Source organism: Bufo gargarizans, chromosome 3 (genome assembly GCF_014858855.1).
Source record: "Bufo gargarizans isolate SCDJY-AF-19 chromosome 3, ASM1485885v1, whole genome shotgun sequence".
Taxonomy (NCBI): Eukaryota; Metazoa; Chordata; class Amphibia; order Anura; family Bufonidae; genus Bufo; species Bufo gargarizans.
The window spans coordinates 384,025,409-384,039,824 of NC_058082.1; the positions used below are offsets into that span (position 1 = coordinate 384,025,409).

At 41.7% G+C, this 14,416-nt stretch overlaps 1 protein-coding gene across 5 annotated transcripts in view; it reads right to left on the reverse strand.

Moving 5' to 3' along the window:
- The window catches only part of ANKS1A (ankyrin repeat and sterile alpha motif domain containing 1A), a 731,235-nt gene that overhangs the window by 261,286 nt on the left and 455,533 nt on the right, over positions 1-14,416 (reverse strand). The window lies entirely within an intron of this gene.

A 14,416-nucleotide genomic window follows, 5' to 3' on the forward strand; every position in this document is an offset into this window, starting at 1 on the left:
TTTGTACCTAGTTAATTACTTGCACTATATATAGATGTAATTTGGCACTGGTTACTCAGCTGGAAAAAGGCTCAATAGTGAGAGCCGAAACGTCGCTGAGCTGATGAGTGAATAAACCGTCCACTTTTTCACTTTCCATTGGAGTGCTGCCTTCTTTTCTCTACATTATCTACACTTGGGACCTTGGTCACAGGTCTCTTTGGAGGATTTTTTGCACCCGCATCCTTGTGTGCTGCTTCTCTTTCTTCTATATTTCTATATATATATATATATATATATATATATATATATATATATATAATGTGTGTGTACACACATACACGTGTACACCGGTGTGAATTGGTTTGGTATATATATATATATATATATATATATATATATATATATATATATATACACACATATATATATATATATATACACACATACACACGCATATATACATATACACAAGCGTGTGTATATGAATGTCAATGTGAGTTAGTTTGATTGGTGATGGTTTAGGAATGTGTGTTTTGACAGAGGGGAAGGGTTGAATTTTAGAAGCAGTTGCTTTCAAGGGATTCGTTAAGACCATACGGCTCTATTGTCTGTAATTTGAATATCCAGAACATTTCTTTTCTTCTTAGTTTTTGGTACCGGTTGGTGCAGGTGGTCGGGATTTGTTCTATTGGTGTTATTGAAAGGTCCACAGGATTTATGTTATGGCAATTGAGAAAATGTCACGAGACTCCATGTTTTATGAAGCAGTTAGTGATATTCCACCGTTGTTTGTTTGTTCTCTCTCTCAGAGTCATGGTAGTGCGGCCTATATATTGTAATCCGCAGGTGCATTCGAGCAAATAGATGACATAGGAGGATGAGCAGTTTAGGAAATTTTCAATTTTGAACTGTTCTCCGGTGACATTGCTAACAAAATTGGTGACCCGGGAGGAGATGTTATTACAGCATTTACATCGGCGGTGTCCGCACTTGAAGCTTCCAAGGACTTGGGGAAACATGGTTACGGTGGATGGTGTATGTGTCTTTTGGGACCGTAAACGACTGGGGGCGATGAGATTCTTGAGGGTTTGTGCCGTTCTGAAAGTTATTTGGGGTTTTGATTGGATATGTTTTTTTAAAAATGGATCTGCTTGTAGGATAGGCCAGTGTTTCGAAAAAATATACTGCGCAATACATTATGGTTTGTGTTAAATGTGGTGGTTTTTAAACCGACCGCTTCGGTTTTTGAGGATAAGCAGTTTTCTTGTGTGTATCCTTGTGTCCGCTTGAGGGCTGCCTTGATGACTCCACTGGGGTACCCTTTGTTTAAGAATCTCTTTTCAATGATTTGGCTTTGTTGTTTGAAGTCTTCATCATTAGTACAGTTTCTACGGATGCGTTTAAACTGACTGAATGGGACGTTGTTCTTCCATTTTGTGTGGTGTGCGCTCTGGTAGTCTAAGTAGCTATTTCCATCTACTTTTTAAAAAAAAAGGTTTTGGTTTCAATGTGGTTGTTCCTGGACGAGAGGACTAGGTCTAAGTATTCAACGGATGTTTTTAAGTAATTTGCTGTGAAGGTGAGATCGAAGTCGTTTTTGTTCAAGTGAGTGGTGAATTTGTTGATGTCTTCTATGCTTCCGTCCCAAATGAATAGTAGGTCGTCAATATAACGTCTGTAGAAGATTTATTTATTTTGCCAAGGCTGCCCATTATGGATATATTGCTCCTCAAAGACCCCCATACATAAATTTGCGTAGCTCGGCGCAAAACGCGTCCCCTTTGCGGTCCCTTTTATCTGCTTGTATATTCTGTCTTCAAAGGTGAAGCTGTTGTGATTGAGTATAAACTCTATGGCTTCCAGTACAAACTGGTTTTGTTTGTCTGGAAGGCTTACATCTCTCTGTAACACCTGCCGTATGGCATTGATTCCTGTGGTGTATGGAATATTAGAGTACAGGGATGAAACGTCTAGTGTGGCCCAGGTGTAGGAGTCCTTCCATTTCATGTCCTTGAGAAGGGTTATGAGGCTGGCTGAGTCCTTTAAGTATGATGGTAATTGTATGACTTATTTTTGGAGCAGAATGTCGATATAGTGGGATAAGTTGCATGTTAAAGAGGAAATTCCAGAAATGATAGGTCTTCCTGGTGGATTGGTGATGGATTTGTGAATTTTTGGTAGATGATAGATTAGTGCTAGATTCGGATGGTCTATTGTGATGTAATCTTTTTCTTTTTTGGATAGTATTCTTTCTATTTCGGCTGTTTTCAAGAGTGCGGTTAGTTTTTTGGCATCTTCCCTTAGTGGGTTTTCTGCTAGAATTACATAGTACTCCTTATCACTCAATATCTTGTAAGCTTCTTCCAGGTAGCATTTCTTATCCTGGATCACAATGCCACCCCCCTTGTCGGCATTCCTGATGACAAGCGACTTGTTGGCCATAAGGTTTTTTAGGGCGTTTTTTTTCTTCTTTGTTGAGGTTGTTGGGGATTTTCAGGCCTCTACTGTATTTATGGTCCTGAGATCTTTCGCGACCAGGGCAGAGAATGCTTCTATTTGGCTCCCTCTGTGGTGTGTGGGGTTGAACATGGATTTGGGTTTTAACCCAGTATTGATGGCTTCAGGGCTCCCATCGGACTGTGAGATTCCATTGTCTGTTGTTACCTGTGGTGGAATCTTTGGTCTTGACGCTTGGATTTCGAAGTGTCTGGTTAGTGTCAGTTTGCGGATGTAGGTGTTAAGGTCAACGAACAGTTCGAATTTGTCGAATTTACTGTTGGGGCAGAATGATAGGCCTTTCTGTAGTAGGCTAGTTTCTGCCTTGGTAAGTGCGTGTGACGAGAGATTAAAGATTATGACTAATGTGTCCTCTTGTTCCTCTTTGGGCTTACCTTGTGTGTCTCTGTTTTTGGGGATGTTGGTGTTCTTGTTTGTTCTTGTTCTCCCTCCTCGTCGTCCACGTCTGAGCTTATATGTCTTTTGTTTCCCTTGTTGGGGGCAGGGTGAAAGTAGTCTGTGATCACTATGGTCCCTGATGGTTTCCGTAAGGCATAGGTTGCTTCCGGGGTCAGGGCCCCGGGTAAGGGTAAAAAAGATTGTTGACTAATGTGTTCAGGGATGTCCTGGTCACTGATATTATGGATGGTGATGAGGGAGTCATCAAACAGGACAGACAGATTTTTGTCACTTGGCTCGTGTTGTGTGTCAGGTGCTTGAGAGACATGAGCAGATTTATGGGTGTTGGTGTCTGGTGGTACCTGTGTTGGGGGTGCTGGACTGAATGTGGCTGGGGGAAACAATAGATGATTGGTGGGTGAGTGGTTTGTTTCTATTGGGGGGGATCTAAGGTGGTGGTTCTTTGGAGTGAACCATTGATTGATGGATGGTCCCAACTTTTGAGGTTCTGGGTCGAAGGATGTTGGGTGGACAATGGTGACAGTCATCGGGGTTGGATTGGGCTTGTGGTTGGGTGTGTGGGTGCCGGAGTCGGAATTGTGGGGTTGGTTGGGTATGTGGGACCCCTTGTGGGGTTTCCATCTATTACTGTTGATGAATGTGTTACTTTGGTGGTATTTTTGGGGGGCGGTGGTGGTTTGGACGTGTGTGTCTATGTATGCGATTCGGTGGGTGTCTGCCAGAGTGGGATGTCCTGGGGGGGTCGGTTATTGATTGGTGGGGACGTGTGGGGGACCGCGCCTCAATGTGTACTGGTGTTGTAGGGGGGTGCAAGACAGGTTGGAGCTCGCTTTGCAATTTGGATTCCTCTGGGTGGTCTGACTTATTAAGCCAGAAGTCAATCCTATCTCTATTTAGTTTGGAAGATTTGGTTTCGATTACTTCTTTTTCATGTTGGAGGACCCTTGTGGTGATTAGTCTGCCATATTTGATGAAATCATTATGTGTTGCATACTGGGCTAGGAGGGCCACTTTTTCGTCTATTTTTGTTTTCAGGGTGTCACATTTTTTGCGTTTGGTGTATATACCTATATATATATATATATATATATATATATATATATATATATATATATATATATATATATATATATATTGTTTTTCGGTATGTTTTATCCTTATGTATTATCCCCTGATACCATTACTTCACATACTACTGTTTCTTTTAGACTTGATAAAGGAGTATTTTTACTCCGAAATGCGTTGCCACCTGAACAAATAAATATTTCTAAAAAGACGACATTCGCTATTGTGGTTTTGCGCCAAAAGGTATCACAGTGTGTACAAGCTAGTACACAGCCCTTTTACACATAGCAATGTCAAAGTCATTCAAAGAATAGTAGCCAGCTATGATGGAGAAAATACATAGCCATGTGCGACACCCAAATAATCATTCCTAAATCTAGACTATAATAAGCCTAACTGTTCAGGGCCGCTCTAACTACATAATGATGAGCAAGTTATTCATTAAATGAATGTACTAAGAGACGTAGAATATTGTGGAAAGAAAGTACTTTGAGAAGAAAAGTTGCAGAAGAGAAGAAAGAAAATAGGGGAAAGAGGGGGGGGGGAAGAGGGGGGGTATACGCTGATGTATAAAACTAGTGAGTCTATCTATATCCTGAGAAACCTAGCGAATGTTTGCCCTATTGGTTAGATGGTGACCGACTACTCTGCGTGCTCCCTCGGACCATCCCTACAGTAAGTCCCTTCACTCACCCTCATTCAGTAACTTCCAAGGTTTCCAAGTCTTCAAAAATTTCTCATGACTTCTGTTGATCCAGCTTGTCATTTCTTCGAATTGACATATTTGGTTTACTTTAGCTTTCCATTCCTGCATTGAGGGAGTATTGGGATTCCTCCAGTGGAGGGGTATAATGGCCTTGGCCGCCGATATGAGTCACTAAATTGCGTTTAGATGGCCTATATAGGTCAGTTGGTAGAGAAAAAAAAGAACAATTTCTAATGTGATCTTGAGCTCAGGGGTAGCAACTTTATTAATTATCTTAGTGACATTCTCCCAAAAAGGTATAATCAATGGGCAAGACCACCAAATGTGAGATAATGATCCTACTCCTCCGCCACATCTCCAGCACAGCCGATTGGGGGCCACACCACACCTGTGTAAGAACTCTGGGGTTCTGAACCATCTGGAGAGAAGCTTGAAATGGTTTTCCTGTAAGCGTATACATAGTGACGTTCCATGTGAGAAAGCTAGGATCTTCTTGAGTTCCTGCTCTGAGAAGACAGTGTCAAGCTCTCTTTCCCATTCCCTGACGTATAGAGGTTCTTCCTCCTCGCCCCCGACTCCCACCAGAGCATATAGTGTTGCGATTTTCCTCTGCTTAGGAAGTGGCGAAAGTAAGATCTTTTCGACGTCAGTTAAAGATCTACCTGGGCTGCACCTCTTATCCAGTCCAGCGCACACAGCACTTAAGTATGATTTTGTTAGGAAAAAGCCCGATGAGTTTTTAATTCGCTCCGGTAGTCTACTCAATATAGCTGCTTCTGTGTCAGGGATTAAGTCCCCTAATCTAGCTTGGGATAGTGATGACCAGACTTCAGGGTGAATATCTCTGCTTTTTCCTAGTAGGTCAGGGATGAGATTTGCTGGCAAGAGTGGAGATGGGTTGGGGTCTAGTGTTTTGTTTAGCTCTTTCCATGTCTCTCTGATGCCTTTCAGTAAAGGGTCGAGATCTTTCTTATTATGGCTTATGTCAGGTAACCAGAGTAGTCTCTGGAGCGTGGGTCCTACACTTTGTCGCATTAAATCTTGTACATCTGGTTGCCTCTTGGGATCCACTGATTCTAGCCATCTGTTTAACTGAATAGCTTGGTAATATTTTGATACTTCCAGGAGTCCCAAACCACCTCTTTTTCTATGTCTAACTAAAAGATTATGTGAGAGTCTAGATTTCTTCCCGTTCCATAGAAACTTAAAAAAGATTTGTCTTATCACCTGGAAGAATGCTTTTGGTAAGTGTATCGGGACCATTTGCATAACATAAAGGATCCTGGGAAAAACATAGGTTTTAATCACATTCTTCCTGCCCATCCAGGATAGATATGGCAGATTGTATTTCTGCAACATTCTTGTTATGTCGTTTTTGAGGGGCGTAAAATTACATCCATATAAATCCTCCAAGTTTCTTGGTATCAATATCCCAAGATACTTTTATTGGGCCCTTGGTCCAGTGGAATGGAAGGTGGGACTGTAGGGAAATTACTCGTGATTCAGACGTTTAATATTTCAGACTTAGAATGATTGACCTTAAAATCTGAAATCTGGCTAAAAATCTAAATTTTTTCGGCTAAGTGTTCTAATCCTGTCTCAGGGTTAGTCACTAAAAACAAAAGGTCGTCTGCAGAGGCAGTGCATTTCAGATCTTCTTGACCCCGACCAACTCCCTTAATTTCCGAGGCCTGTCTTACTAACTGGATAAGCGTTTCTACAACTAGGATGAATAGAGAGGGGAACAATGGGCACCCCTGTCTCGTACCGTTTGTTATTTCCAAGGTCGGGGACAGGGTGCCATTGACCCTCAATCTAGCATGTGGTTGCTGGTAGAGAGTGAGTATTGAAAGTATGAAAGGTTCTGGTATGGCAAATTTTTCTAGTGTCATTTTCATGAAGTCCCAGTTGACCCTGTCAAACGCCTTCTCAGCATCTATGCTTAACAGAGTCAACAGGAACTTTTTTGTTTTAGCTGCATGAATTGCGTGGAAAATTCTGTGAGCGTCATCTTTCCCTTCTCTGCCTGAATGAATCCCGACTGTTCCGGGCCTATTAGGTAGGGTAGTAATTTGCCTAGTCTGGTTGCTAAAATTTTGGCCCAAATCTTTAGGTCCAGATTCAAAAGGGAAATTGGCCTATAGCTTCCGCAGTTCTGGGGGTCTTACCCTTCTTTATAAATGAGCGTGACTGTCTAGGCAGTTGACCTTGTAATAGCGAGTTGCAAACGTCAGTAAGTCTGGGCAATAGAATGTCCTGAAAACTCCTGTAGTAGAGTAAAGGCAGACCGTCTGGTCCTGGGCTCTTCCCCGGGGGAAGACTGCACACAATGGAGTCTACTTCCTCTAGTGTAATTGGAGTAGTCAGGGAATCTAAGTCCGCCGAGTGTACTACCGGTAGCTTCAGGGAATCTAGAAAATTCTTGATGTGTTTCTGCCTAATTTCATTTTGATCTAAGGGTTTGTCTTTGTTTAGATTATATAGGACTTCATAGAATTTTTGAAAGGCCTCAGCTATTTCAGGTGTTTCCTGTGTAACGTTGCCATCTACTTTTCTTATTTTGAGAATGTGTGATATATTTTTAGCATCTGTTTCCTCACTCTTTGGGCAAACCGTTTTTTAAGTTGGGTTCTGAGTTCCGCTAGCTCTTCTTTTTTCTGCATGCAGACAATTTGTTTAGCTTTTCAATCTTCGATATCTGAGCTAGGATGGAGTCAAGAACCTTCTGCTGTTCTTTTTTGACCCTAGTACCAATAGAGATTAAGCACCCCCTAATGTATGCCTTGTGTGCTTCCCATTCAATAGGAGAGGTGGTGTGTGTGTGGTGGAATTGGTCTCAAAATATAGGTCCAGTTGAGATCTGACCTGTTCAATGTTCAAAGAAGTCTGCCTTCATCATCTGTGAGCTGCTGATTTAGTGTGAAAGGTATAGAATGATGGATGGCAATAGATAATCCCTTGGAGGCTGAAGTAGGGTGAGTGCTGTGGAACAATTGGCTAAATGGGCGAGCTTTGGCATTTTTTTCTGGTGTAGGTGGGTTTCTTGTAGAAAGACTATGTGGGAACCCATTTTTCTTATGGCTAGCATCACCTGACCTCTCTTTTGAGGAGAGTTGAGGCCCTTAACGTTGAAGGTTGTTATTTTTACTTCCGCCATTTTCTTCTAGGGGGCAAAAACCTGATTATCCTCACTAGTGTAGTAAATTCGTGGGCTTTTACAATATGGGAAAGGGGGAGGGGAGAGGGGGTAATAGGGAATAGGATAGAACTAAACAGAAAGGAGGAGAATAGAAAAAAGAATATAAGAATGCAAGTATTAAGCAATACAACAATATCAAACTATAAATCGTAAGCTTGGAGTATGCCAAGTCAAGAGTAGGGGGGGGGGGGGGGGGCAGTGTAGCAAGGGAAGAGTGAGTAGGAATCGGGAGAGAGCAAGAAAACTGGACTTACCCTGCGCACTCCAAGCCTGCAAACCAAGCTACATTTCACCAACTGATTGGTGATCCCACTATTGTAAGCTAGTTTTTCCATCATCCTTGGGATGGATAGGTCAGTTTTTATCAAACTTTATCAAGTTTTTATCTATTACTCGCTATTGGGTCATATACCTATGTGGGGTAGGTGGGGGTGTAAATCTACAAGCAATCCGTTCTTCACCAGCATATTGGGGTTATAGTAACCTTTTTTTTATTTTATTTTTAAGCCTAAGTGTGAAAAAATGGAATGTGGGGAAAGATGGGGGAAAAAAGGGGGGGTTAGGGGGGATGAGGAACGGTGGGGGCAAAGGAGAGAGGGGGAGGGGGAGAAGGTGTGGGGAGGGGGGAGGGATGTATAGTGGTAGTTCGGCTGCTGAGAATTATCAAAGCACTGAAAGATAAGGGGGTGAAGTCAATCTGAACCCTTTGGCATCTACCTAATCGAGTACAATGTAGATATATAATAGAATCTAGAACAAATGCATAAAACCCCCCTTTTTTTTTTTTTTTTTTAACATACAAAACGGAGTCCTAATGACTCACACAAATGGTATGTTATGTTAAGTACCAAAACTAATAAACAAGAAAAGAAGACTCAGAGCTCAAACCCTGCATGAGGAGGCAGCTCTCTAAGGGTCAGCGATCAGCTATTGCTAGTCCAACTGTCCTTCGTGCGATGTGGCCTGCAATCCCAGGGTCTGCTTTCAGGTTAGAGGGGAGCGCATCTCGATAGCCTCTCTGTTCCTCTTGGACTTCGATTTCTGCATCTTCCTCCAGGGTTTCATCTGTGGGAGACTTGGTAAGTCAGTAGGTTGCACTATCGGCATCCATGAGGAGACTTCTACTGGGCGAATTCCGATGGCATCCCAGGCTCTTACGAGGTCGTCCGGGGTGTGGATCGCGATGCACTTTCCATTCTTTATAATCACAATTCCAAAAGGGTACAACCATACATGTGGGATCTTCTGCGCTCTCAGCTCGCCCAGGAGTGGCTTCATTATGCGCCTCTTTGCGAGTGTGGTAGGCGCAATGTCCTGGTACAATGCTATATCTGCGCCATCATATGCTATTCACCTTTTTACAAATGATAGTAGGCCGCAGATAACATCTCTGGGCCTTTCAGTCGGCTTTGGAGTGGGCCTCAGAGCCCTATAGATCCGCTCAATTACAATCGAGCCAACAGACTCCTCGCCCAAGAAATCGGCGAAAATTTCCAGGGCAACTTTGCTCAGGGATTCAGAGGCCCAGGACTCGGGTAGCCCCTTAAAGCGGACATTTCGTCTTCTGCTTCTGTTCTCCTGGTCTTCGAGCATTAACATTGCTCTGTTAAGCTCTGCAGTGTGGAAATCGAGGTATTCCGCCACTCCCGTGGAGTGTGACACTATCTCCTGCGTTGCGGTTTCCAGAGTCTCTACCCTGTGGCCCATTTGTGCTATTTTCGACTTGATGTCGGAAAGTTCATTAAGTACTGGCTTTATTGTCTTTTCAAGCGCTTGCCCCAGTACCTTTGTGAGAAAGGATTTCGAAACTGGTGAGGGATCTCGCGATTCCGCTCCGTCTCCTTGAGAGCTGGCTGCATCAGAGTCTTCACCTTCTTCACATGCAGCCGCCGCCGCCATCTTAGGGCCCGCGCCTGGAGAGATGAGGGCTTTCTTTTTGAGAAATCTCTGCATAGCTTGCTGGCTCTTTTGGGTTCTCGGGGTGTCAGGTGTATCAGCACCCCCGTCTCCCCCATATTTGACCATTTTAAAGTGGGCCACCGCTATATAAGTGGTTTGAATCGCTTGAGTGTGGAGGAGCCGAGGTCTCACATAGCCACCTGCAGTCGCGGCTAGGCTCCGCCTCCCTGACTAGTGATTTTTAAAGTGGTAGGACTATGTTCTCATCACGGGCATCTATGTCCCTTTTGATGCAATCCATTATCTTATTGGCCTTGGCAGCAGATGCCTGACACTGGTTTCTAGAGCTTAGTTTGCTGTTCACTAAAATTCCTAGGTTCTTTTCCATGTCAGTGTTATCCAGTGTTTTACCATTTAATATGTACGGGTGGCTTGCATTATTCCTTCCCATGTGCATAACCTTACATTTCTCATTGTTAAACCTCATCTGCCACTTATCTTCCCAAGACTCCAATCTATCCAGATCCCTCTGTACCAGTATACTGTCCTCTTCTGTGTGAATTACTTTAAACAGTTTAGTGTCATTGCAATAATTGATATTTTACTGTGCAAGCCTTCTACAAGATCATTAATAAATGTATTGAAGAGAAGAGAATAGGGCCCAATACTGACCCCTGAGGTACTCCACTCGTGACAATGACCCAATCTGAGTGTTTACCATTAATAACCACCCTCTGTTTTCTATCACTAAGCCAGTTACTTACCCAAATACAGACATTTTCTCCTAGTCCAAGCATTCTCATTTTATATACTAAACTTTCATGCGGTACAGTGTCAAATGCTTTGGAGAAGTCCAGATATACGACATCCATTGTCAAGTCAAGCCTTTATCAAGTCTAGAACTTACCTCCTCATAGAAACTGATTAAATTTGTTCGACATGACCGATCCCTAATAAAGCCATGATGATATGGTGTTATTTGCTTATTTTCATTGAGTTACTCCAAGATAGCATCTCTTAGAAAACCTTCAAACAGTTTACCCACAACAGATGTTAAAGTATAAAGTCCTTAAATATCAGAAATAAGGGTCTGGCTATGACATTACTTCATTCTCTTAGGATATGGGGGTGTATGCCACCTGGTCCTGGCTATTTGTCTATTTTAATCTTTTCAAGATTCCGATATACTTCTTCCTGGGTCAGACAGGGCACTAAATGGGGAATCTACTTTTACATTCTGCATTTTATCTGACAATTTATTTTCCTCAGTGAATACAGTGGAGAGAATTTTTTTTTATAGCTTTGCTTTGTCCTCATAAATCTCTGCAACTCCCCCCTCATTACTCTGTAGAGGGCCGACACCTTCAAATTTATACTTTTTACCATTTATATAATTGAAGAACATTTTAAGGTTAGTTTTTGCTCTCTTTGGGAAACTAACTTTTTTCTTCTTCAACAATTCTTTAATAGAATAGCATGACTGGTCATTGTCTTACTGCATGACCCATGTTCTCTTGAGATTCAGCTTGCAGACAGATGTCCTGATATTTTGCTTGATAATTAGCTGGTATAATTCTGAATTTACTGTTCTTGTTCAAAAAGTTTGGTTTGGACACTAATTAATTCTGGTTGAAATGAAGTTGTTCCAATTGCCCTGCACCCTCATAGGACTCAATTATTAGAAAAAACTTCTCTCTTTTCATTTATATATTTTTAATACATTTTTTCCTTTTCCCTCCATGACAGCAATAGAAAATGATGTCCGAGTGACACTAAGGGCTCATTCAGATGGCTGTATTGCAGTAATCAAGATGAGAATGAATCAAGGCAGAAACAAGAGTTTGGGCCGTTTCCATGGTAAGAAAAGGCTATTAGATTGTCGGGGGTCCAACACCTGGCCGATCGGCTGTATGATGAGATGGCGCGCGCAGTGTGCATATTCTGTCTCCTTTCTCTTTTCCTGCTCACCACTGCTGTCTAATATTAATCAATCTGGCTACCTGAAACGTTTCCTACATGGTTTACTTACCAATTTTTGTATATGTGTTGCCAAAGCAAGCACCAATATTGTCATGCAACTTGTGTCAACCTTTGTCATATAGAGAGTTGGTAAGAAGAGGGGAATCTCCCCCCCATTACTGCTGCTTACTGTTTCAACTGCACTGAGGCGCAATCCTGCTAAACTCCTTGCAAGGAACAGCGGATATAAGCTTTATGAACCCATAGCCATCAATAGTGAGGTAACCACTAGCTGCATTACTCACTCATTAGGGTTAGGAGCAAGCCAGGAGACCCCTAACAGAGAAGGGGCTGGAATGGCGACTTATATGGTAGAAAGGAAGAAGATGAACCCCCCCCCCCCCCCCCCCGATCAAACCTAGGCCAACAGAGAATGCACATATAGGCTCCAGGCTGATAAGGAACCTCTACCCCAAGAGGTGTTAGCAAGGCTATTAAGTAACTGGAAGGAGAGGCCAGACACCCCCCGATCCTAGTCCCAGACTTAGGAACTGAAATTCTCTTGTAGAAATGTCTTCACCCCAGAGCAGGGAATCTCTGTGTCTATTCCTCTGTAGGAAAAGGAAAAACACTGGAAGGTAGAGGTGAGAGGGGTCTTTTTAACCTCTGTTTCCTGTTCCAAGAAGGTCAAAGGGAAACATCCTCCTAGTGGTGCTGTCATGAGAGAATAACTGGAAAATTTGATTGGAAACGTGTGGAGACAGAAATAAATGGAAACAAGTTTAGGCTTAAATTTGTTATCACCCACAGATAATTTTATGTGATACCATGTGCATTGGTGTAGTATATGCTGGTTTAAATATAATCAACAACCCCCCCACCCCACAAAAAATAAATAAATAAATAAATCCCCCAGTAATTTAGAATTTACTGTTCCATCAACGATGACAAGCCTTCCTGGCCCAGATATAACAAAACAGGCCCAAACCATGAGACTACCATCACCATTTTTCACAGCTGGGATGAGGTTTTTATGCTGGAATTAGAGTTCAGTTTGTCAAAAAGTTTGGTTTTGATACTGCCTGAAATAAAGTTGTTCTAATTGCCCTGAAAATTGGTATATAACCCTCACCCCCCCCCCCCACCCCCTAGCCTTATAGGACTCTGAACTTCTCTCTTTTCGTTTATTTATAATTCTTTTTCTTTTCCCTCCCCCAGCAATAGTAAATGATGTCTGATGAGAATTAATCATGCTGGTATAAATATAATCAACAAAAAAAAAATGGAAACATGTAAAGACATAAATAAAGGAAAACATATTTAGGTCTAATTTTGTTATCACTCACAGATACCTTTGTGCGCTACCTGATGTTTTGTTGTACTGATCACCTATATGCTGGTTTAATTAAATTGCACAACTCTAGCTGTGTGGATATTAAGTAAACAATGGAGGATGCTATATTCCGACAGCCATAACTTTTCTATATTTCAATCTACAGAGTTGTATGAGGACTTTTGTTTGCGTAACAAACTGTATTTTGTATTGGTAACATTTTTGTGGTATGTACAAATTTTTAAACACCGTTATTATATTTTTTTTTTTGGGGGGGGGGGAAGATGTTTTAAAAAAAATACCATAGAAAATACACTTTTCAATAAAAAAATAGCAAAAAAAAAAATCTCCCCATATGTTTTGTATTGCCGCATTCGTAACGATCCGGACTACATAAATATCACATAAATTATTTTCTTTTAAAAACAGGGGTTTTATTGCAAAAAAAGTAGTAAAACTTAAAAAAATAAAAATAAATAGATGTATTTGGTATCATTGTAATCATACTGACCCATAGAATAAAGATATGATATTATATATACCAAAAAATGTATGCCGTAAAAACGCAGTGGCAGTATTGCTGTTTTTCCCATCTACCCCCCAGAAAGATTTAATAAAAGTTAATCAGAAAATTATGTTTACCCCAAAATGGCACCACTAAAAACTACAACTTGTCCCGCAAAAAACAAGCCCTCATAAAGCTATATAGACGCTATACAGACGGAAAAATGCGAAAGTTATAGCTCTTAAAACGCGACAATGGAAAAAGGAAGAGAAACGCTTGGTCAGTAAGGCCCAAAACAGGCTGGTCACTATGGGGTTAAGGGGGCATTCACACAGCTGTAAATCTTTTGCAGTCCATGTGAATGCACCCTATGGCCACTTGCACATGTTGCAGAACACTGAGGTTTTTCTGCGTGGATTACCACGGGGAAAACTGCAGCGCATTACAGAATCAGCAAAGTGCATGGGATTACACTATCCTCATGTACACCTTTTTCCATGTAGAAATTGACCTGCCGCATGGATTTTTAAACTAAATAGCATGTCAATTATGTTTGCGGTTTTAGCTGCAGATTTCACCCTTTTCAATGGAAGGGTGAGAATTGTGCCAAAACTCCATCAAATCCGTACAAAACAAAAAAATAAAAAATAAAATAAAAAATAAAGCAAATATGCCATAAATGTCCAGATGAGAAAAAGCCCTTAACTTTCAAATGGATTGTTCGTCTTCCGGCGGTAATTTGGCAGCGCTGGGCTCCACTACAGTCGCCATCTGTTTTGACGCCACTGCAGCCAATGACTGGCCATAGTAGTGATCTGCCCCCTTGTGTCACGTGACCAACTGACATGAAGC